The following is a 22,438-nucleotide window of genomic DNA, read 5'->3' as shown; positions in this document are numbered from 1 at the left end:
GCATCAGACGCAGAATCAGAGATGACGGCTCCAAAGAAGCTTAGTGATTATTCACAACCAAAGCTTACGGATTTTCCACATCTCACCCCTACTCCGGCTCTTGATGGGGTTCAATTTGAAATTAAACCTCAATTTATAACGATGATAGAGAGGAAACAATTCAGTGGAGTCTAGGGAGAATACCTGAATCTTCACATTGTCGACTATTGTCAATATTGCAACACCATCAGGCAAGCCGGGGTCACTCAAGACCAAATTAGGGAGATTCTCTTTCCCTTCTCTTTAACTGGAAAAGATAAATTATGGTTTAATGGCTTAAATAGAACTACACTTGGTATAAATGACTGGGAGACTCTTGTTTTGAATTTCTATAACAAGTATTACCCTGCAGAGAGAACAGCCGTACTACAAAGTGCAATCCAGAACTTTGCCCAAGAAGCCGATGAATCTTTATATGAGGCTTGGGAAAGGTTCAAGGATTTACAAAGAGATTGCCCCCACCATAATTTAGCACAATGACAGTTAATCCAAGCCTTTTATAATGGCCTTGGAAATTCTTCTCGAATAATTTTAGACTCTGCAGCTAGTGGGAGATTTATGAATCTTGATGTCGATGATGCAGGTCAGGTTATTGAAGACATGGTGATACACAATTCCCAATATGGGAACCCTAGAGGATTTCCTAACAAGGGGAAGCATAGTGTCGACTCTGTATCCTTTTTGGAAGCTCAACTAACCTCTATTTGCCAAAAATTAGATAATCTGAGCACTGCTAATGTAGCCAATGTTTCTGCGATTAATAATAATTCTAATGAGGCTTTCTGTGAAAATTATTGGGAGCATGATTGCAGGAGTTCCGTGGAGCAAGTTAATGCCTTCTAAGCTTATAGGCAGAATAAACCATACTCCAACACTTACAATCCTGGGTATCGGAACCATCCATACCTCTCCTACCGGAGCACTAATGTTCAAAATCCACCACAACAAGAACCACAGGCGCCACAGCAACAATAGCAGAAATACTATCATCCCAATGCGCAACTCTCCGCTACTCTACAAGCCCGCCAACAGGGAGCTCTGCCGGCACAGCCGACTAGGCCTACGGATCAAGCATTTGCAATTACTCTGAGGAGCGGTTCAAACTATGAAGGGCCCTCTATGCCCAGAGTTGATGAACCTGTTTTATTAAATAATGCTAATCTTTATTCCATTAAACCAAACAATGTAGTTGATAGCCCTGCAGGGCTAAAGGATAATACTAACATATCTAATTCTACATTGCAGGGTACAACTCCAGAGAAGGTGGCTACTCCAGACAAGAACAATAATGCTCCAAGACCAATTATCAAACTTCCTTTTCCCAATCGTCAATTGAAGACAAACTTGGATAAGCAGTTTGGTAAGTTCCTGGAGGTGGTTAAAGATTTGAAGGTAACAGTTCCTTTTACTGAATTTATTACACAAATCCCATCGTATGCAAAATTTATGAAAGAAATATTGACAAGAAAAAGGTCTATTAGTGAGGTAGAGACAGTAACTTTCACTGCAGAGTGTAGTGCCGTACTTCAAAATAAGTCTCCACCTAAATTACAAGAACCGGGTAGTTTTTCTATCCCTTGTCATATTGGCAATCTCTTGATTGATAATGCATTATGTGATTTGGGTGCTAGTGTTAGCGTCATGCCATTATCTGTGTGTTCTAAGTTGAATATGGGTAAATTAAAAGCTACCAATATAACTCTACAAATGGCCGATCGTTCTTTCAAATACCCCTTAGGTGTTTTAGAGGATGTCCCCGTCAGAGTAGGTAAATTTTATATACCTGTAGATTTTGTTGTTCTTGACATGGCTGAGGATATGAAAACCCCAATTATTTCGGGTAGACCATTCCTTAACACTGCAAGAGCAGTCATAGATGTACGAAGTGGTAAGTTAACACTATTAGTAGGGAATGATAAAGTTATTTTTAATCTGAATAATGCCCCTAAAAGCTCCATGACTGAGGAGAAATGTTTCATTGTTAATGCGTTTGTAAATTATTCTAACAAGCCCCAAGCTCTTGAAAAAGATCCCTTGGAGGCGGTATCTTGTGTTGCATCCTTTTCAGATGAGATAGACAAATGGCAGAAGGAAATCGATGCAATAGAAAGAGCACTCTACAATGTGGGTCTTGGTTTTGAGGATGAAAAGGTGGAACCGATCAAGCAAGTTGTGCGAATCGAGCCTACGATAAGTGTTCCGCCAGATCGAGTTGCAAGTGTTGAACGCAATGACAATTTGGAGCAACCTTTGACCGAAGGAGGATTTTTAGTGCGTAGCATTGAAGATCCCCCAGTCCAAGTCAAGGGGGATCCACCAGATAAGGAGATTTGGCGTCCCACAGGGTTTGTCAGGAAGCCGCATCGCAGCCTAAACACCGCTAGACCGGGTGAGAAACCACCCGATCAAGCGTTAGGCCAAGGGTCCTAGAAATTGTACTTGGTAAGAAGGTCGTGCGGGACCTAGATAAACCAGCGCTTTGCGGGAGGCAACTCGTATTTTTTTTAATGCTTTTTAGACTAGTTTTTTTTTTTTTTTTTTTTTTTTTTTTTTTTTTTTTTTTCTTATGAGAGGAGAGATAAGGGAATTTAACGAGTTCTATGAGTGTTTGTATAGGTTTGAAGGAAAAGAGTTAGCCAAATTTTGGAGAAAAGAAGAAAATTAATATTTTGCCGATTTAGTCTTGGGCCCGACCGGGCGAAGCCCGCCCGATCGGGCGCGAGAGCAAGGGTCTGAAAATAAGTAATTTTGCTCGACCGGGCGAGTGGCGCCTGATCGGGCGCGAAACTTGTCGTTTACGGACTTAATTGTCAGCCCGATCGGGCACGAGAAGGGCGTAATTTTAGAGTTACAGATCGCCCGATCGGGCGAAGGGCGCCCGACCGGGCGCGAGAGTTGGAAGAAATCGAATCATTAGATCGCCCGACCGGGCAAACGGCTCCCGACCGGGCGCGAAAGTATACTAATTTTGGGTAAATTAGATCGCCCGACCGGGCTCGAGAATCAGCATGCAAAATACCCCAGATCGCCCGACCGGGCGACCCACCGCCCGACCGGGCGTGAGTGGCGTCCGCATCATTTTCTTGCTCTCTTCCTTCTTTCTTCCTTCATTTCTTCTTACTTTCATAACTTTCTCTCTCTAAAACACAAATTCTCTCTACCTTCCCTCTAAGATTTCTCCTCCATTTCTTACCCAATTTCAAAACTCTTTACATATTTGTGATCCTCTCTTCATCCTCTTCACTTTCATATAAAAATTTTTCATTTTTAATTCTATAAATTTTCAAACCCATTTCTTGAACATGACTTCAAAGAGGGCTAGGTCCATTTTTGGTAGGAGCTCCAGTTCGAGGGAGGAATACGACCCGGACTTGCAACTCCCGTACTGGCCGATGATCCGGATTGTGAGCCGGGAACAAAAGGAACGGCTAGAGCATTTGGTTGGTCATGAGGTAATTCCTTCTCGGTGGTTACACCGCCCTACCCTAGAATCATTTGGTTTGTATGATTTTGTTAAACGATTTTTGAATGACATAGGCATGAGAAAATTTGTTGACATGCACTATCCTACATACCGAGAACTTACTTGTGAATTCCTGTCCACTTTTCATGTTGTTAGTAGTAGAAATGGGCCAAATTTATTTTTTAGGTTAAATAATAGAAATATCAGTTTAACTTTTGTAGAATTTTGTAAAATTTTTGAATTAAATTCTTAACTATCTCACCAGTGGCATGCGGACTATAAAATGGGTGACGTATATTATGCTTTGACTCGTTTACCTACCCCCGACCCCCAATATGCTAGTACCAAACCTATTCACCACCCTCTCCCAAAAATCAGGCAAAGATTTGCGGGTTTGTGTTTTTTAGGTAGGGCCGAGCCTCATAACGCTCAATCTAACGAACTAGCTGTCATAGGACACTATGTGTACGGGTACAGGAAATTGAACATAGGTAGGTTTATAGTTCACCATTTGAGTAGGCATGCCACAACCATCACCACTTCCAAGTCCCCTATCCGTTTAGGTGGCCTTATCACTCGAATAGCAGTGAAAAAGGCCGGTTTTGTAGTAGACGGACCCCACCAGCTGACCAACTGTGGACCTGATACCTACATGACTGCTAGGTATTTTGAGGATGTGGGGTGTGTTAGACCGGATAGCGAGAAGACACCATTTTGGTGTATTCGGACTGGGAACGAGCAACCTTTGCCCATTTCTCCCCTACCCAGTTCAGACTCGACCGCCTTTCCCCAGGGCAACCTTCTTACAATTATGATGTTTTAGTTGCCAACGCTAGGGGGCAGGCACCACCACCACCCCAGCCTCAGCCCGAGGTGGCTTTCTCTCCACCTCGTATGTCCCACTCCATCCCTCATGTTGACTCTGACCTAGGTTGGGATCTTCAGAGTATAGGTTAGGCCCTAGGACATATCGAGCATTCACATACTAATCTTAGGAGGATGGTAGGCTCCATAGACCAGAGGTTAGGGTACCTAGAGAGGAACCAGGGTAGAGCTCTCTACCCTATGTACGATGATTATGCTCGTCGGGGCAACATTCCCGACGACGCTATTCACCCTGACTGGTTTCAGCCTCCACCCTAGGGATACGATAGGGATCCCACTGCCCGTGGTATTTACACTGACTATTCTTCTTTCTTCGGGTACGGGTAGGACATTCCTTTCGGGGGACTGGCAGGGGGGAGTTTTCACGCTGATTATTTTGGTGGTAGCTCTTCTGGTGCAGGTGGTGCAGGTGGCAGTGTAGGTGCGGGTTTCGGCTCGATGGATGAGGATGATGAGGACTAGCTATGCTGGGCTAGTTTCCGAGCCAATGAGGACATTGTCTGATTCTGGCTTGGGGGAGATTTTGGTTTGGTATATTTCTTTCTCTTTTCTTTTATTTTTGGTGTGTTTTCTTAGGTTAGATTTCTTGATTTCTAGGTTAGTTTTATTGCTTTCTTTATATATAAAAATACAAAAAAAATTGAAAAATAAAAAAAATCCAAAAATACGTTCCAATGAATTGTAAATTATGCTTCCCTGTGCCCCTTACTTGAGAAAATTGTTTTGATTCTTGGTTTTTGATGATAAGCATTGTGGATTAGTTGATCATGATTTGATGTTTGATTGCCTTGAAACCTTAGCATGCGTCAATTTTGTCCAACTACTTGTGAATATAGTGCTTGACTAGTTGATTTGGTAAGGAATGTGTGATAGTTCCATAGTTCATGGTATGTCAATGAATTTGAGTATTGGTTTGCAACTATAAGTAATGTTTATAGGATTCATTATTATGCACATTGTGGAGGACGAAGACATTTGTTCTTTTAGGTAGCCTCCAGATATTGTAGATACATTTGTTCCCTTCTTGCTACCCATGTTGTTGCCTTGACTTTTTGTTGTTTATTAGCCGCATTACAAGCCTATTTTGCCCCATTGGTTACTATTCCCAAGCTTGGCTTGGGGGAGCTATTAGTGAGTGAGGTGAGGGAGCATGTGGTGTGCTTATTATTTGCACAATTTGGGTGGGTCTTGAGAAGTTATTTTATTTTTGATCATGTTTATTTTTGATGAGTTTGATAGTTATATTTTCTTGAAAAAATAAAGCATGATATTATGAAAAAAAAGAGAAGTTCAAAAAAAAAAAAGTGTGAAACAAAATAAGTGAACTTCGGAAGAAAAAAATGTTCAAATGTTCTAGTTGGAGGTTGATCAAAAGAAAAAAATAGAAAAAATATTCAAGTTCGAAAATAAAGTTTGTTTATTCACTCTACTTCTTCATTATTATATCTTATGAGTGAAATTGTAAGAGTTGAGTTTATTTATTATGATTGGAGTTTATTTGGTTGATGTTAGAGTTGGTTATGTAAGAGATGTATGATCACTATTTATTTTGATCATGTGTTTTATTAGTATATGGCTCCTTTAAGCATAGCTTTTCTCTCACTTATTCCCAAATTTATCCTACCCTTTACCCTAGCCTTACATTACAAGCTTTAAAGACCTTTTGACCTTTGTGCAGAGAATTGTATGAATGTGAAAGTGTTGTTTATCAATGCAAGTTATGATTTGGCATATTACGAGTCGACTAGTAGGGTTGAGCGTTCATTGTTTTATACACACGAGAGTGTGAGTTGGGAGGGCATTGTTCACATAAAGGGGTTGGATCGAGAGCGATCGAGTACATCTTTTACTCGTCACATAAATGAGAGTGGAGTGTGTGTGCACTATTCTTGAATTCTATATGCTCTTGTGGTTTGATCTGTTTGACAATTGTTAGGGAGATTGGTGATTAGATGGATTTGATTGGTTGACTTTGAAGCATGTTTATTTAATTTACCCTGGATCGTTTGTGCTTGATTTTTATGGATTGGGGTGAAGCATATTTATTGATTCATTGATGAGATCTTTGCTTAGGGACAAGAAAAGGTTTGGCTTGGGGAAGATTGATATGTCCATTTTATATAGTGTTTTACCCCCGTCCCTTGGTCGTTATTAATAGTGTTTTTGGCTCTTTAGAGCCACTTTTATTACTAATTTGTGTGTTCTAGTGTTTTCGTAGTTTTAGTTGTATTTTAAAGGAAATTGCACTCTTGAGCATTTTCCCGGGCTTTATGGATCAACTACGGAAGCTAGAAGGACACGACCACTTTTAGAGCCCAGGATCGGTGAGAGCCGGTGATTAAGGGCTCGGTAATTGGGATCCCGAGGCATTTGGACCAAGTACTCAAGACCCGAGGAGGAAATCCGGATTGGGCCGAGAAATCAAGCCCAATCGAAGTTCAAGCTCAAGGAGAACCAACCACCCGATCGGGCTACCTCTAGCACGATCGGGCGTGGCAAGACTATTAGGCTGAGCGTGCTATAGCGCGCCCGATCGTGCGAGCCTCTAGCACGATCGGGCGATGCTGCTTGGGAAGAACGCAAAGAAAAAGGCGCGCCCGATCGGGCGGCCCTTCGCCCGATCGGGCGCGCGTTTTTAGAAGACCTAATGATGTTTAGTTTTAATTCTTGTTTTAGAAAACGTTTAAATACAATTTTGTACGGAATTTTTAGAGGATCTTCTTCCTTAGACTTTCTCTCTCTACTTAGTATTTTTCTCTCTCTTAAATTCTCTCTAAACTTTTGTCCTTAATTCTTCCTTTAATTCCAGATTTATTTTGGTAACGATTTTTCTTCTCTTAATCTTAGTTATTTATTTTATTCCTTTAATCATGTCTTATATTATTGCTTTGATTAGTTTAGTTTTTACCATGTGTGAGTAGTTCTATTTCTAGGGTTTATGGGGATCCATAAATAATATGAAAGGGTAATTTATTGTTGTTGATTGTCTATGCTAGATTAATTTCCTATTGATTGATTTAATGCTCTGTGACTAGATTAGGCCTAATCTTTTATGCATGAGATTGACAATATTGATTCGAGATTCGACAAATGAGAATTGATGTTTAGGTCTAGTTTCAATAGGCAGGTTAATTTATAAATGGTTAGGTCGAGATTCGAAAGATGAGATTTAATACCGGTAAATTAATTGTGTGATTATAATACGTAGCGAAAGCCCTTTATAATCTGATTAATGTATGCATTGATGATTGATTACTATGTTCTACCTTGAAATATTATTTATTGGTGAACCTATGCCCTAGATCCTTTTATATATTATTTTCCCTCTATTCTCAATCTTAGTAGTTTAGTCACTTATTCGAATATAAATATTGGTTACTTAGATAATTTAGATTATATTAATTAATTAGGAGTAAAAAGACTTGTTTCCCTGTGGAGATCGACCGTACTTCCCTATCTACTTTAGTTAGAGGATTTAGGTATTATTTTTGATTACGGGATACGATTTTACCCTGTCATTTAGCACAAAATATTATTCTGTATAGACATATGATTCAATCAATTTATTTATTCTACCATGTATAAATATTTTAAGCTGAACATGTACAACACTGAAGACTCAAATAGGCTGAGATCTGAGTGTCTTTCACTGGTCCAGTTACTAACCTACAACAGCAGAAAGCATCAGTTTTATAACAACAAAGAGAAGAGATGACCCACAGAAGCTAAAGCCATTAACTATCAATACATTTTTAGCAAGTGCTCTAGATCATATCATCATAAAAATCACTTGAACCCCAACCCACCAACGATCCACACAAGCTCAAGCCACAACAATTCCGCAACAAATCTGTTGATCCTTCTTTAAGTATTCTTTGACAGTAGCCGCACAAAAATAAAGCAAGTTTCCTGAAAGGAAAACACAACACTTATATAGGGTCCATTGTTTCGGAAATAATCCTCTGCCACACTACCGATATATTTACTACTAATCATTAACATAAAATAGATCATACCCTTGCTAATGTACTGGATATTTCTAATCATGCTATACAAGTACGAAAAATTCCTGAGAAAATTTGTTACAACCATCATATTGATTTAACGTTAATATTTTTATCCAATGAAGATTAAAATAACATAGAAATTGACCTCTACATCATATACTCACATCTTAAACCCCAATTTAATTTAATTTAAACAAACCATTAAACAATTAATCTTCCTTATTTATATATATATATATATATATATATATATATATATATATATATAACAATTAAACATATGAGTATAGGAGTAATTGAAGAGCTAGTTTATAATTTTATATTACAGTTATCTAATTGATGAATTCTTGATTATTTTCTTCATCACAACTACAAAATATTGTTTGGTGGATTTCTCCAACAACATTCATTAGTAACATACTATTTTGTTGATTTCTTGACCTATATTACAAATTCGTACTACAAATGAGTGTAATTAAAGACAAATTGGAAAATTAATTAAGTAATTGAGCTCAACTGGAAAATTAAACAAATAAGTTGAGTTATAATTGAAGACTAACCTCTAACGTGGGTACTCTATGGAGCTTAGAGTAATTGAAGACCAATTTTCACCTACCATGGATGGAAATCAAACGGTGGCCGAAATCCTCTATTGTAGGTGTTATACTTCGATCTTCCTATTTGGATGGAAATCGGACCTCCATTGTAGGTGTTAGAATAAATCGGTTTGGTATCAGTTTGGTTTCCTTTCTTCCTAATTAATCTACTTCAACACAATCATCAGATTAATATCATTAGTCTCAATGTCCTTTAAACACATTTATGTATAAGTTGTTAATTTTTACCATCACAAAATAAAGAAAAAAAAGTCCCACTTAAAGCAACAGCCTTTTCATTGTCCAGTGATTAATGTTGTTATCTTATTATATCATAACCCCCATTATAAATATCATTAATGATCAAGTGGTAGCAATTGCAGAAAATCAAGCAACACAACTATAGTAAATTACATTCAGTGAAGTCCATAATCTTCAAAAATCAATCTGAGAGGCACTAATTAAGTCAAGTCAAGTCCATGACTAGATAGGTTCACTTATTCCACTCCCTTTTTTTAAGTATTTTGCGTTTGAGTGGGTGTAGCTTACAAAACTGTCTTCATCATCTCTTGTTTCTTATCTATATCTATATACATATATATATATATATATATATATATATATATATATATATATATATATATATTATATCATTTAGATTTAAGTGTTAATACTTTCGAGAGAGGCATTCCACCATTTATTCAAAACATGTCGTCTCTTGAATATATTGACCTGTCAGGTAGTTCCTTTGGACCCCAAATACCACTTTGGGTAGGTGAACTTAGAAGTCTCATATACCTTCACTTCGCTGAGTGTGCTCTCACTAAAATTATTTTAACTAACCTCATTTTTTTTTTAAAAAACATAATAATTTAACATATGAGATTATATATGACTGAATAATTGAATAATTCAACACTTTACCCACAGAAAATGGTGCCCATTCTTACATGCTCATTGAGAAGACCAGGGTATGTTTTTCCAAATTCAAACACCTTCAACTCTAGCCACCACTTTCAATTCTAATTATTCTCATAACGTTTAGCACAAAATATTATTCTGTATAGACATATGATTCAATCAATTTATTAATTCTACCATGTATAAATATTTTAAGCTAAACATGTACAACACTGAAGACTCAAATAGGCTGAGATCTGAGTGTCTTTCACTGGTCCAGTTACTAACCTACTACAGTAGAAAGCATTAGTTTTTATCAACAAAGAGAAGAGATGACCCACAGAAGCTAAAGCCATTAACTATCAATACATTTTTAACAAGTGCACGAGATCATATCATCATAAAAATCACCTGAACCCCAGCCCACCAACGATCCACACAAGCTCAAGCCACAACAATTCCGCAACAAATCTATTGATCCTTCTGTAAGTATTCTTTGACAGTAGCCGCACAAAAATAAAGCAAGTTGCCTAAAAGGAAAACATAACACTTATATAGGGTCCATTGTTTCGGAAATAATCCTATGCCACACTACCGATATATTTACTACTAATCATTAACATAAAATAGATCATACCCTTGCTAATGTAATGGATATTTCTAATCATGCTATACAACTACGAAAAATTCCTGAGAAAATTTGTTACAACCATCATATTGATTTAACGTTAATATTTTTATCCAATGAAGGTTAATATAACATAGAATTTGATCTCTACATCATATACTCACATCTTAAACCCCAATTTAATTTAATTTAAACAAACCATTAAACAATTAATCTTCCTTATTTATAAAAATCAATAGAAATTACTCATTTTAAAATATATAATAATAATAATAATAATAATAATAATAATAATAATAATAATAATAATAATAATAATAATAATAATAATAATAATAATTTAACATATGAGTATAGGAGTAATTGAAGAGCTAGTTTATAATTTTATATTACAGTTATTTAATTGGTGAATTCTTGATTACTTTCTTCATCACAACTACAAAATACTGTTTGGTGGTGTAGACACCCATTTATGTCTCCCCAAAACCAAACCTAATGATTGCATGTTAGTCAGAAAGCGTACATGAATACAAGAAGAATAAAGTAGAAGCCTATTATTAGGGCAGGTTCTTTCTCTTTTAGATTAGATTTGTACCTTCATCCCCGAACTTCCAGTCTTGGTTCCAGACCTATTGGATTTGACGATCTCCTTGATCGTTAAGCGGTGTAACCTTTACCCTGTGAACGGTTTACAAGTTCCTAAAACTTGTTGGAGACTTTTTTGCTCTAGCTTCCTTCCCTTTGGACGCCACCGTACTTTAGTGTATGATCACAGTGGGGTTCAAGTTTGGAGTAATGCTTGAAATATTTCCTATAGTCTTTGGCGACTCCATTGGGGAGGATTTCTATTTTAATTCCTTAAATTTAATTCGACAATGATTTAGAATGAGTGGATGAGACTCGAAAAGTTCTAAGTATTTCATGTGCGTAATTTTGATTAACATTATCGTCATATGCATAAAAAAGGATCTCATTGGATAGACCATCCGTAATGAGTAAAAAACATAGGATTTTTACTCGTAGGAAATTAGAGGAATATCTTTCACAACTAGAATCGAAATAATTCTACAAAAAACTGGAAAATTTTAAGAACATAGACAGCTGCTGAGGCATGTAGGAACTGGCGTCTAGAAAACAGAGCCTGTCGCCGAAGATATGGCTCTATTGCCGAGCGACAATTCTGTCGCCAGGCGATAGGGCTCATATCCCGGCAACAGTCCCTATTGGCTGGCGTTGCGTTCTTCCAATACCGAGCCAGAAATATGAGTTCTAATTTTGACCAATTCTAGCACTGTTGGCTCAATTCTACTTCCTAATTGAGTTTTTCTCACTTTTCTGAAACCCATATGTGTTCTACATATGGTCATAACCCTCTGGGAATTCATGCTTCATCTACTTGATTGAACGCTCTGTGCAACAAAGGGTACATCAGAGAATGTTGAATTCACCAAACCATGGAAGCGAGTTTTTAACTCGCGGGGTCCCATCCACTCGCGCCAACCCTTCCAAAGGTAAGGCTTCCGCGCGGTGCACCCGGACTCATAACCATGGACCCTCTTTGACTAACCCATATCCCGAACTTTAGAGAACTAGAGCCATGGTTAGGTTACAAACTCATTGCATCATATTGTGTCTACTTGACTAATTGTGCATTATTTGTTGTGCATACTCTATGTATTTTTCTTAACCGTTTGTTTGACTTGTGTTTAAGCCTTAAATAAACTAATTAATGAGTAAAAGGACTTTGCCTAATTAATTAATTAATTCATTAATTTGAGTAATTAAAGTCTATAATTTAATCAAAATTGACTTAGTACGACTTTAGGCATGTCCCGTAGAGTAAAAATACTGAAAGCAGTCCCAGATTAATGCTCCAGTAATGGCACAAAAATTTGGGCAGCAGTGTGCGTCGACAATCATGTTGCTTTGGCGACAGTTCAACATTTTTCTCGAGTCATCATGACGAGTCTAATTCAACAATTTGCTAATCAGTTCGATTATTTTGTTAATAACAATACCCTTGTTTAGTCTTTGCTTGAGTCTAGTCACATAGTCTAGCCATATAGTCATGTCACGAGTCAAATATGCGCTTACACTCACTAGTCTTAGCACACACTTTATGTATATGTCACCATGACCATGTTGTAGGTTCATGCATGAGTCGGTTTTTCGGTCATATGAGTTGAGGGTACCTTCCATTCCTAATTTTTAATTTTTTCATCTCTCCATCTACATCATCTTTATATTCTCTACATGCTTTTTCCATATCACAACCTTCATTCTTCCTACCTTCTTCCATCTATTGCATGTTGAATAGAGTTTGAGTCAAATAATGAATATCCCTAATTTCCCTTTTCACAGTACTTTGTCGAGGAGAGAAGGGCGATTAATCAAGGACAACCTCTTTGTTCAAGTCTTACTTTTTGATAAACCAATTCGTCAAATGAGGAAAGCTAAAAAGATAATGGCAACTCAGGAAGAAGTCAACGAACTTATGAATTAATTGACTGACGTAACTGAAGTGTTGAAGGCTTTAAGTCTTCAAATCAATGACCCTGTAAAGCAACAACAAATGGAGCTCATGCAAGAGAGCTTCAGTAAGATATCTAATGATTACAGGTTCCAGGGCATTAGCTCACAAGGGGTCTTAGTGGACAAGGAGCTTCTTCCGCAGATATTTAATGCCACTGACATCCCTAAGTTTAAGCCAACTGAAATCCTTACTTTCATTTAAGGTCCTTTGAAACTATAATGAACATTAAAGGGATCGGTAAGAATATTTTTCACTCTTTATTCTCGCTATCTCTTGAAACCATTTGTCAACATTGGTTCTTCTCCCTTGATAAAGAGAAGACCTCTACCTGGGGTGGAGTAAAAAATGCTTTCATTGATAGATATAAGTGTAATATTCAAATTGAAACCGATCATAGGCAACTTGAGATGCTAAAACAAAAAGAAAGCGAAGAGTTCACCTCCTTCTTCAACAAATGGAGGGAAACTTCCGCTAACATGATCGAATTCCCTACTGAAAAAGAATCCGTGAGGATGTCATAAAAAATTTACAAGAAAAGTATTCAAAACACTTAAAGTATCAACACAACTTGAATACTTTCAAGGTCGTTTATGACATAGGCATCGAGACCGAAGATGACCTCGCAAAGCAAAAAGCTACTAACAATAGTAACAATAGTGGCTAGAAAGGAAAGAAGAACGACAACCCTTCTTCTTCCGAAAACGCCCACTCTAGTAACAATGTTAGTACCTTTGATCTCATGAAGTTTTAGCTATAGATAACCAAGGATCTAAGAAGAAACTAAGGAAAGACTTCACCCCCATTGGGATGAGCTACGATGCTGCCTTCGATCGACTCCATACTAAGGGACTCATTACTCCCATTGGACCTATTCAAGATTCCGCACCTGAAAAGAGATTGCCTAGTTGGAATACAATCCAGATGCACATTGCAAATATCATCAAGGCAGGGGTCATACTACTGAGAGATGTTGGAAGATAAAAGAGGTTATCCAACATTTGATCGATAATAACAAGCTTCCCATACCTCCAGCTATCAAGAAGAGCGAGTGATGATAATGCAAACGACACAAGACAAGAGGCGAGATTCAAATAAAAGATTTCGTGACCTCTTTTTCTATTTCTTTTATTTATCCCTTCCCCAATAAGTCTAGCACAGACACCTTTTTATTCCCTTAGATTTACTTTGTAGGATAATTATTTCTTCATTTGTTAATTAAATAAAATGAGCATTTATTTTCTTGCATATGATCATCTCATTACATCGTAAAAAAAAAAAAAAAAAAAAAAAACCATGTCAAACTAAGCACAAGGTATACCAATGATTTGAGGCACCCCTTGTAGCCACATCATATTACCTTTCACCTTTCAAATATGCAATCCTTTCTTGATAAACCACTTTGAGCCTCGTCTAACGATAGACCTTTTCATTTTTTAATCCACATCTACCTAACCTTGGGATGAGATGGTGTGTAACTTATGCAATCTGAAAAGCTTGAGTGATATCAAAAAATAAAAAAGCAAAAAAAAATTATATAAATAAAAGTGAAACAAAGGGCAAGTGTTCCAATGTCTTTGACATGAACATGTCTTTGATAAGAACACGTCTCAGATTGCGTCTCTTATCGAGTGCTCGGTACCGTTCCTGAGAAACATGAATGCCAAGTGAGTGATAGACTGCATGATCGGGATTGCCCACACTTATAAAAATAAAATAAATGCAAAAGCAAAAAAAGAGAGAAAAAAAAAAGGAAAGAGCTCAAAAGTGAGAAAACTCAAGAATACAAAGATTCAAAAGCAAGATTGCACACCTTGGGGGCTTATCTAGGTTCTTGAGCCTTTATCCCCTTCTTTTCTAATCTTTAGCCTTATCACGTTACAACCCTTAAAAAGACCTTTTTGAGGTATACACACACTTGTGCGAGGTTCGGCTAGAGATACGTTCGGCCTGATTCCTAACGGATACGTAGGCAACCTCACATCGAGGTGCGACCGTAATAAAATTGCATTCATAATTGATCATGTCAAGGAAATCCCAATGCTCATCCTTTTCCACTTAGAGCTAGACTTAGGGGCTTGATCCCTACATTGTTAGCTTACCTAGCCTAAGAGTCACCATCTTTTGACTTTTCTCAAAATACTTTTCCACACACTTAGCCCTTGCGGCCTAACTTTAGTGTCACTATCACACACATCACAGATACATGACCAAATATACTTCCCTTAGGAACCCTTTGTCATGAAATCTTAGCATAACGCTAAGCATGCCTTGTCATATCAAGATCAATCATCATTGCATCACAAAGTATGAAGTACTTAGCCTCCGCGCCTAAGTTATCTAAATACTTTTATTTTCAACTAGAATAGTCTAAGATGTTACAATCCTTGTACTGTGAGAGACAGCATCAAACATATATACTTGGCTAAGCTCATTCAACATGCAACTTCAAAAACTTATCTTCTTTCTTCTTTTTTTCGCGTCTTTCTTTTTTGGGAGAAAGTCGGTACCCTCCACAAAAATGACGGAAAATTTTTGCTTTTTTGCATTTTCGAGTCGCACGATCACATTACAATGCACACACGAGTCATGTACATATTGAGCCATGTTGTGTTATCACATTGAGTCAACACTATGCACACACGAGTCACACAAAATGAGTCATCATCAAGTCAAGTTTATACCTTGAGTCATGTCAAGACAATGAGTCAAGCAACACTAAGCCTTAGGTCAACCCTAAACAAAGAGATGAGCAAAGTCCTATAGTCAAATATATAAATGCAGGTGCATCCCAGCAAGCGAGGACATTCTCGGATTTTTTTCAAAAAAAAAAAAAAAAAACCGCGAATATGACTTATGAAATTCTTCCAAGATAAGAGGAGTTTGAGCAAAATTACATAGAGCAGTAAACTAGAGATGAGGAGCTTTAATTTACAAAAGATTTGAGCGGTTGTAGTTGAAAAGAAACGACCAAATTCAAAGTTCGGAGCAAAACCGAGCAACGAACAGCAGCAGCGAGAGCAAAATAGGGAAGACCCGACTCCAGCGCCAGATGATAAGGCTGTCGCCAAAAGCAAAGTGCGACGCATTCCAGCGAGCGCTGGTGCGGCGACACAATGCGTGGCCCCCATATTAGATTATACGGACCTAGTGAAGCAATTTCCGGGTTCCTTGGTACGCTAGTTAGCCCCTATAAGCAATTTGACATGATTAAGTAGTCGGCTTGATTACAATTGCAAATAAGTGATCGACCTGACAAAAGATCGTCTCACTTAGCTTAAAACGCCTAAACATTGGCTCATCGCAAAGGCACCAATACAACGGTTCATAAACAGCAAAGCACCGACATACTGGTTCATGAGCAGCAGAGGCGCCGACACACTGGCTAAAGCAAAGTTCAAGCGAGCTTTAAAGATCAACAAGCGTTGGTCTTCGGTAATTTTCTTTGGAATATTATCGCAACAACTGAGGATGACTTCAAGTTTTCAACAGCATTCACTAAGATTGTGGAGGTTGTCACCAAGATTTGAGAAGATAGCACGAGATGGGCGGTCTTCGACAGCACTTCGCTAAGATTGTAGAGGTTGACACCGAAGATTTGAGAAGATAACACAAGATGGGCGGTCTTCGTCGACATTCGCTAAGATTGTGGAGGTTGTCACCAAGATTTGAGAAGAGCGGTTCGTGATGAAGCGGTCTTCGACGACTTTTGCTATGATTGGGAATGTTGTCACTATGATTCAAGAAAAAGGCTCGAGATGTAGCAGCATTGATCGGTAGTGTTACCTAGCTTGCGGGGGGTTGTCACAAACAACAGGAGGTGATTTCAAGAGAAGTTATCTTCGATCGTGTTCCCTAGCTTGCGGAAAATGGTCATAAAGCGCTAGAAGGTCGTTTCAGGCGACGCAATCTTCGATAGAGTTCTCTAGCTTGCAGAAGTCTATCACGGCGGAATTTGAGGCAGTTACAGGCGTAGCGGTCTTCAGGAGGTATCCTCTAGCTTAAGAAAGATCGTCAAAGCAACAGGATGGCGTTCCCTAGCTTGTGGAAGGTTGTCACAACAGCAAATGTAGCAACAATACGGTTACCTATGAAGACGTGTGCTCGACGGTGCAAGATACGCGTTTCTTAACTCTTTTATCTGTTTTAACTAACGCTAATTTGCAAGTATTGGCGTTACAAGAATGATTAGATTTAGGATCACAGAAAGTTCTGAATCATTATCCATCCCTATCGCTAATTTGACTTTTATTTTCGAAACCTGCGTTTCTCTTAACTTAGTCAAAGTGGGGGGTTCTGTAGACACCCATTTGTGTCTCCCCAAAACCAAACCTAATGATTGCATGTTAGTCAGAAAGCGCACATGAATACAAGAAGAATAAAGTAGAGGCCTATTATTAGGGCAGGTTCTTTCTCTTTTAGATTGGATTTGTACCTTCATCCCCGAACTTCCAGTCTTGGTTCTAGACCTATTGGAGTTGACGATCTCCTGGATCGTTAAAGGGTGTAACCTTCACCCCGTGAACGGTTTACAAGTTCCTAAAACTTGTTGGCGACTCTTTTGCTCTAGCTTGTTTCCCTTTGGATGCCACCGTACTTTAGTGTATGATCATAGTGGGGTTCAAGTTTGGGGTAATGCTTGAAATATTCCCTACAGGTGGATTTCTCCAACAACATTCATCAGTAACATACTATTTTGTGGATTTCTTAACCTATATTACATATTCATACTATTAATGAGTGTAATTGAAGGCCAATTGGAAAATTAGTTAAGTAATTGAGCTCAACTGGAAAATTAAACAAATAAGTTGAGTAATAATTGAAGACTAACCTCTAATGTGGGTGCCATATGGATCTTAGAGTAATTGAAGACCAATTTGTACCTGCCATGGATGGAAACCAAATGGTAGCCGAAATCCTCTATTACAGGTGTTATATTTCAATCTTCTAACAATAATTTGGATGGAAATCGGACCTCTATTGTAGGTGTTAGAATAAATAGAGAAGGGGTAAGAAGGTAAATAAACTATTAAAGGGTAAACGGTCCGTGCACTGTTCATAAGAGTCATTTTCCACTTTTTATAAGGTAAGAATATGTATGTGTTTTAATAGGTGGTCCATCTAGGTGCAATAGGTCTAAGATGCACCCTTGTGCACCTATTTTAGATGCAACACCAGCCCACAAGCCTAATTTCAAACGCGCCCCATTAAAAAAGCCCCAAACCAAAATGTGCCCACCCAAAAGCTGAACATATTTTAAATATACAGCCCCAAATTGAGCCCATTCAACCAACCATCACTTTCAACAACTATTATTTTTTAAATTAAATGTTTTTTTTAAAAAAAGAGCACTCTTAAATTTAAATTTCTGAAATTTATTACTCCTCTCTTTGATTTTCTCTCTCTAACAAACAAACACAATTCACTCTCCCTCTTTAAAAACAACCATGAATATTTGAGATGAGATGAAAAATCAAATGGATTCTCCCCAAAAAAGGCAATTGTATGTAAATTTCACTTAATTTTGTTTGTATTTATATGATTATTACTTAATTTTGTTTGAATATTGTTCGATACTCTATTGTTTAAATTTTTTTATTGGATTTGTCAAAAAAATTAGTGAAATAAAACGAATACCTTCTGTTCACATTCTAAAATGCATATGTTCAAATTTTGAATTCTTATGTTCATATTTTGAATACTTATGTTCACTTTCTGAAATTCATATGTTCATATTTTTTATGCACTAGTTTAAGGCTCGTGCCATGCACGGTAAGTCTAATTTTTGTAAGAATATCCAACAAATAAAATTTGATAAAACATAAACATCAAATATAGAAATTGTAATGTCATAATTTATATTAATAGGCAAAAAAAAAAAAAACAAAAATAGATTATTTGGGCCGCCTAAATTTGAGAATTTTTTCGGGCAGGGCTAGTGGCCATATTAGTAAATACTTATTTATAAATAAATTTTTTATAAACATAAAAAATTAATCAAACAATAGACTAAAATTAATTGATATTTTACCTTTCCTAGAATTATATATATATATATATATATATATATAATTGTCAAACACAATATTTAGTTTATAGTTATACCATACTCCATAAGTCCTTAATTTGTAATAATATATACGTAGTAGTAAAGTTTCAGAAACAAATTTATAATTGTAGGGAATATTTGAAACATTACCCCTAGCTCGAACCCCAGTGTGATCATACACTAAAGTACGGTGGCGTCCAAAGGGAAGAAAGATAGAGCAAAAGAGTCGCCAACAAGTTTTAGGAACTTGTAAACCATTCACGAGGTGAAGGTTACACCCCTTAACGATCCAGGAGATCGTTAACTCAAATAGGTCTGGAACCAAGACTGGTAGTTCGGGGATGAAGGTACAAATCCAACCTAAAAGAGATTGAACCTGCCCTAATAATAGACCTCTACTTTATTCTGATCGTACTCATGTGCGCTTTCTGACTAACATGCAATCAATAAGATTAACCTAAACCTGTTTATCTATGTTGGTTGAATATTAATGCACAAATAAACTATTATTGACGATCACTTGAATTATAATCATATTAACCCTAAACAAGATTATTAATTATCATATTAAGCATGATTACAAGTACCAATTCCCTTTAAACATGCATAAAAGGTGTGATCAAGCAATAACAATAAATATCAAGCAACATAATCATAATAACGTACAATAATTATAATAATCATAATAATAATTATATAAATCAATATTAATAATCATGTTAATGCATAATAAAAGCAAGATCCTAGGCATGATACTAACAAGATTAATAACAAACCCTAGCATGTCACTAAGCATTAAAAATCAAAGCTTTAACCCTAATATGATACTAACATGAATATTAAGAAGAAAATAGGAAGCATCGCAGGAATCATAATTGTCATATTTGATAATAGAAATTATCGTTGTTACCCTAAACATGATACTAGGAAGATCAAAACGCCCTAACATGACATTAGGAATCTTAATAACAACCTAGACATGATTTCGAAATCATAAACAACAATAAATCAATTAAAGCACTTACTTGGATGCCTCGTATCTCTTTCTAATAACAAAATACACACGTTAGTAAATTCAAGGAAAATAATAAACAACAAAGAATTAAATTAAATAATTGAAAGGGAGATTTGGAAACAAACCCTCAGAATTTAAAACCTTTCACTTCTAGGGCGAAGGCAACTTCGAACAATGCTAGGTATGTCTAGTGCTAATGTATGAGGAATTTTGTTTGTAAAAGGCCAGGTTAGAAAGAGAGAGAGAGAGAAAATCAAGAAATTCTTGATGAGAGTTGGTTATTGAAAAGGAGGAGATATGACCTCTATTTATAGAAAAAAAAGAGGGTCGAAGAATAAGAAAAGAATCCGAATTCGAGTCGAAATAGAAATCGATGGACATCAGTTTTTGCGGATTTTGTTTTTATCATATCTTTTGATACATAAGCCCAAATAAGGCATATAATATGTCGTTGAAAATATCTTGAAGCCTACTTTCCAACCAAATTAGAATCAGATTAAAATATTTTGTAGATTAAAAGATATGGTCGAAATAGTAGGACGGTGTCAGTTTTGGATAGAGTTTCATATCTCATTCATATCTTTTTCGTTATAGCTCGGATTTAATATTATAATATATCATTGGAAAGATAATTTCAATATCTATCCAATTATATAAAAATTTGTTAAATACTATGAGGTACGAAAATTAAATCTGACTGTCTTTGAACATCTTTAAGTTCGAATAGAATTAGGATTTAAGAAAAAAGGAAAGTTTTTATAAAAGGAAAGTTTTTAATTAACTCAAATTCTTTAATCTTTATCTTTTCAAAAAGGATAATTAAGATCTTTTAGAAATTTATAGAAGCTTCTAATTAATCCTAATTAGTTTAGGAATAGGATTAGACCTTTGGACCCTACACATGATCATTGGGTCGTAGGTAAGATCCGGTTCGAGCCCAGTTTAGTATTTTGGCCATAACTTCCTCATTATTCATCGGAATTGGGCTTATAATATATCGTTGGAAAGGTCTCTTCAAGCCCCATCCAACTACTTTATTATTGGACCCATGTCATGGACCAAATTAATTTTTAATGCATGTTTTTCAAAAATAGGGTAAAAAAAGAAATATTTTCCAAAACAAAAAGAAGAGATATTTTAATAAAAACATCCTCATCACTAGACTTTTCACACTTTCACTTTATTCGATAATCAAATGACGTGAAAGGTACTCATCACTGGGTAAGGTTTTGGGGAGACACATTTGGGTGTCTATAGAAGCCCCTACTTTGATTGAGTTTGGAGACAAGCAAGTTTCGAAAACGTAAGTCAAAGTAGCGATAGGGACGGAGAATGATTCAGAACGTTTTGCGATCCTAAATCATTCTTGTAACGCCGATACCTGCAAACTAGAATTAGTTAAAGAGATAAAAGATTTAATAAACGTGTATCTTGCACCGCCGAGCACACGTCTCTAGAGGTAACCGATTTGTTGTGACGATCTTCCGCAAGCTAGAGAATATCGCCTGAAGACTGCTACGCCTATAACTGCCTCCAATTTCCGCTTTGATAGTCTTCGAAAAGATCACTGCTTGTTGATCCTTAATGCTGCTATGCCAGTAAGTCGGCGCTTTATTGCTTGTGAACCAGTATGTCGGTGCTTTTGCTATGATGACAATCCTCTTTTCTTTGGGAATAGTTGCCAACTCAACTCTTGTATGATGTATGACAAAACGATTTAAGGAAAGTTTCCAATGCTTCGTAACAATCCATCCTTGGAAATGTTGCCACGATGAAGCGACAATCCGTATCTCGGAAAATTTGCCAAAATCCAATTTTTTGGAAAAGTTGCCAATGCTTCGTAACAATCTGTCATAAGAATTTTGCTACGATCGACAATCCACATCTAGGAATATAACTCTTGAAAGCAATCCACCTTGGAAATTTGCCAATTCTATGCGACAATCCTTTTAGGAAAATATTGCCACAATTGACAATCCGTGTCTTGGAACATTTGCAAAAAAGAGTCGACCCCCAATCCACTTCGGAAAAATTTTCCACTTACTGAAATGAATGACAATGCCCGTTGAGGAACCTTTGCCGAAATTTATGATGAATAGAGACCTATGACAATCCTTTGGGAAATTTTGCCATAGGGAACTGCGTGTATGACAATCCAATCTCGGAAAACTTGTTAGCGATGACAATCTGAACTTGGAAAGACTTGCCAAACAGAGCAGGAACACGACAATCCACGCTTGGAAACTTTGCCAGAAATGACAATCCAATCTTGGAAAAATTGTCGTTGAAGAATATGCGCGACAATCCATTTTTGGAAACATTGTCA

At 36.9% G+C, this 22,438-nt stretch overlaps 1 non-coding gene across 1 annotated transcript; it reads right to left on the bottom strand.

The window, feature by feature from the left end:
* Nucleotides 1-402: 402 nt before the first annotated feature.
* LOC145629673 (small nucleolar RNA R71) lies at nucleotides 403-509 on the bottom strand. The gene has a single exon (XR_014111830.1). It is a non-coding gene; the product is annotated as a small nucleolar RNA R71 (small nucleolar RNA).
* Between the last annotated feature and the right edge of the window lie 21,929 nt (nucleotides 510-22,438).

This window comes from Chenopodium album, chromosome 4 (genome assembly GCF_948465745.1).
Source record: "Chenopodium album chromosome 4, dcCheAlbu1.1, whole genome shotgun sequence".
NCBI classification, from domain to species: domain Eukaryota; kingdom Viridiplantae; phylum Streptophyta; class Magnoliopsida; order Caryophyllales; family Amaranthaceae; genus Chenopodium; species Chenopodium album.
Note: the sequence above shows the minus strand (reverse complement) of the source record. Positions and strands in the feature narration are given on the sequence as shown.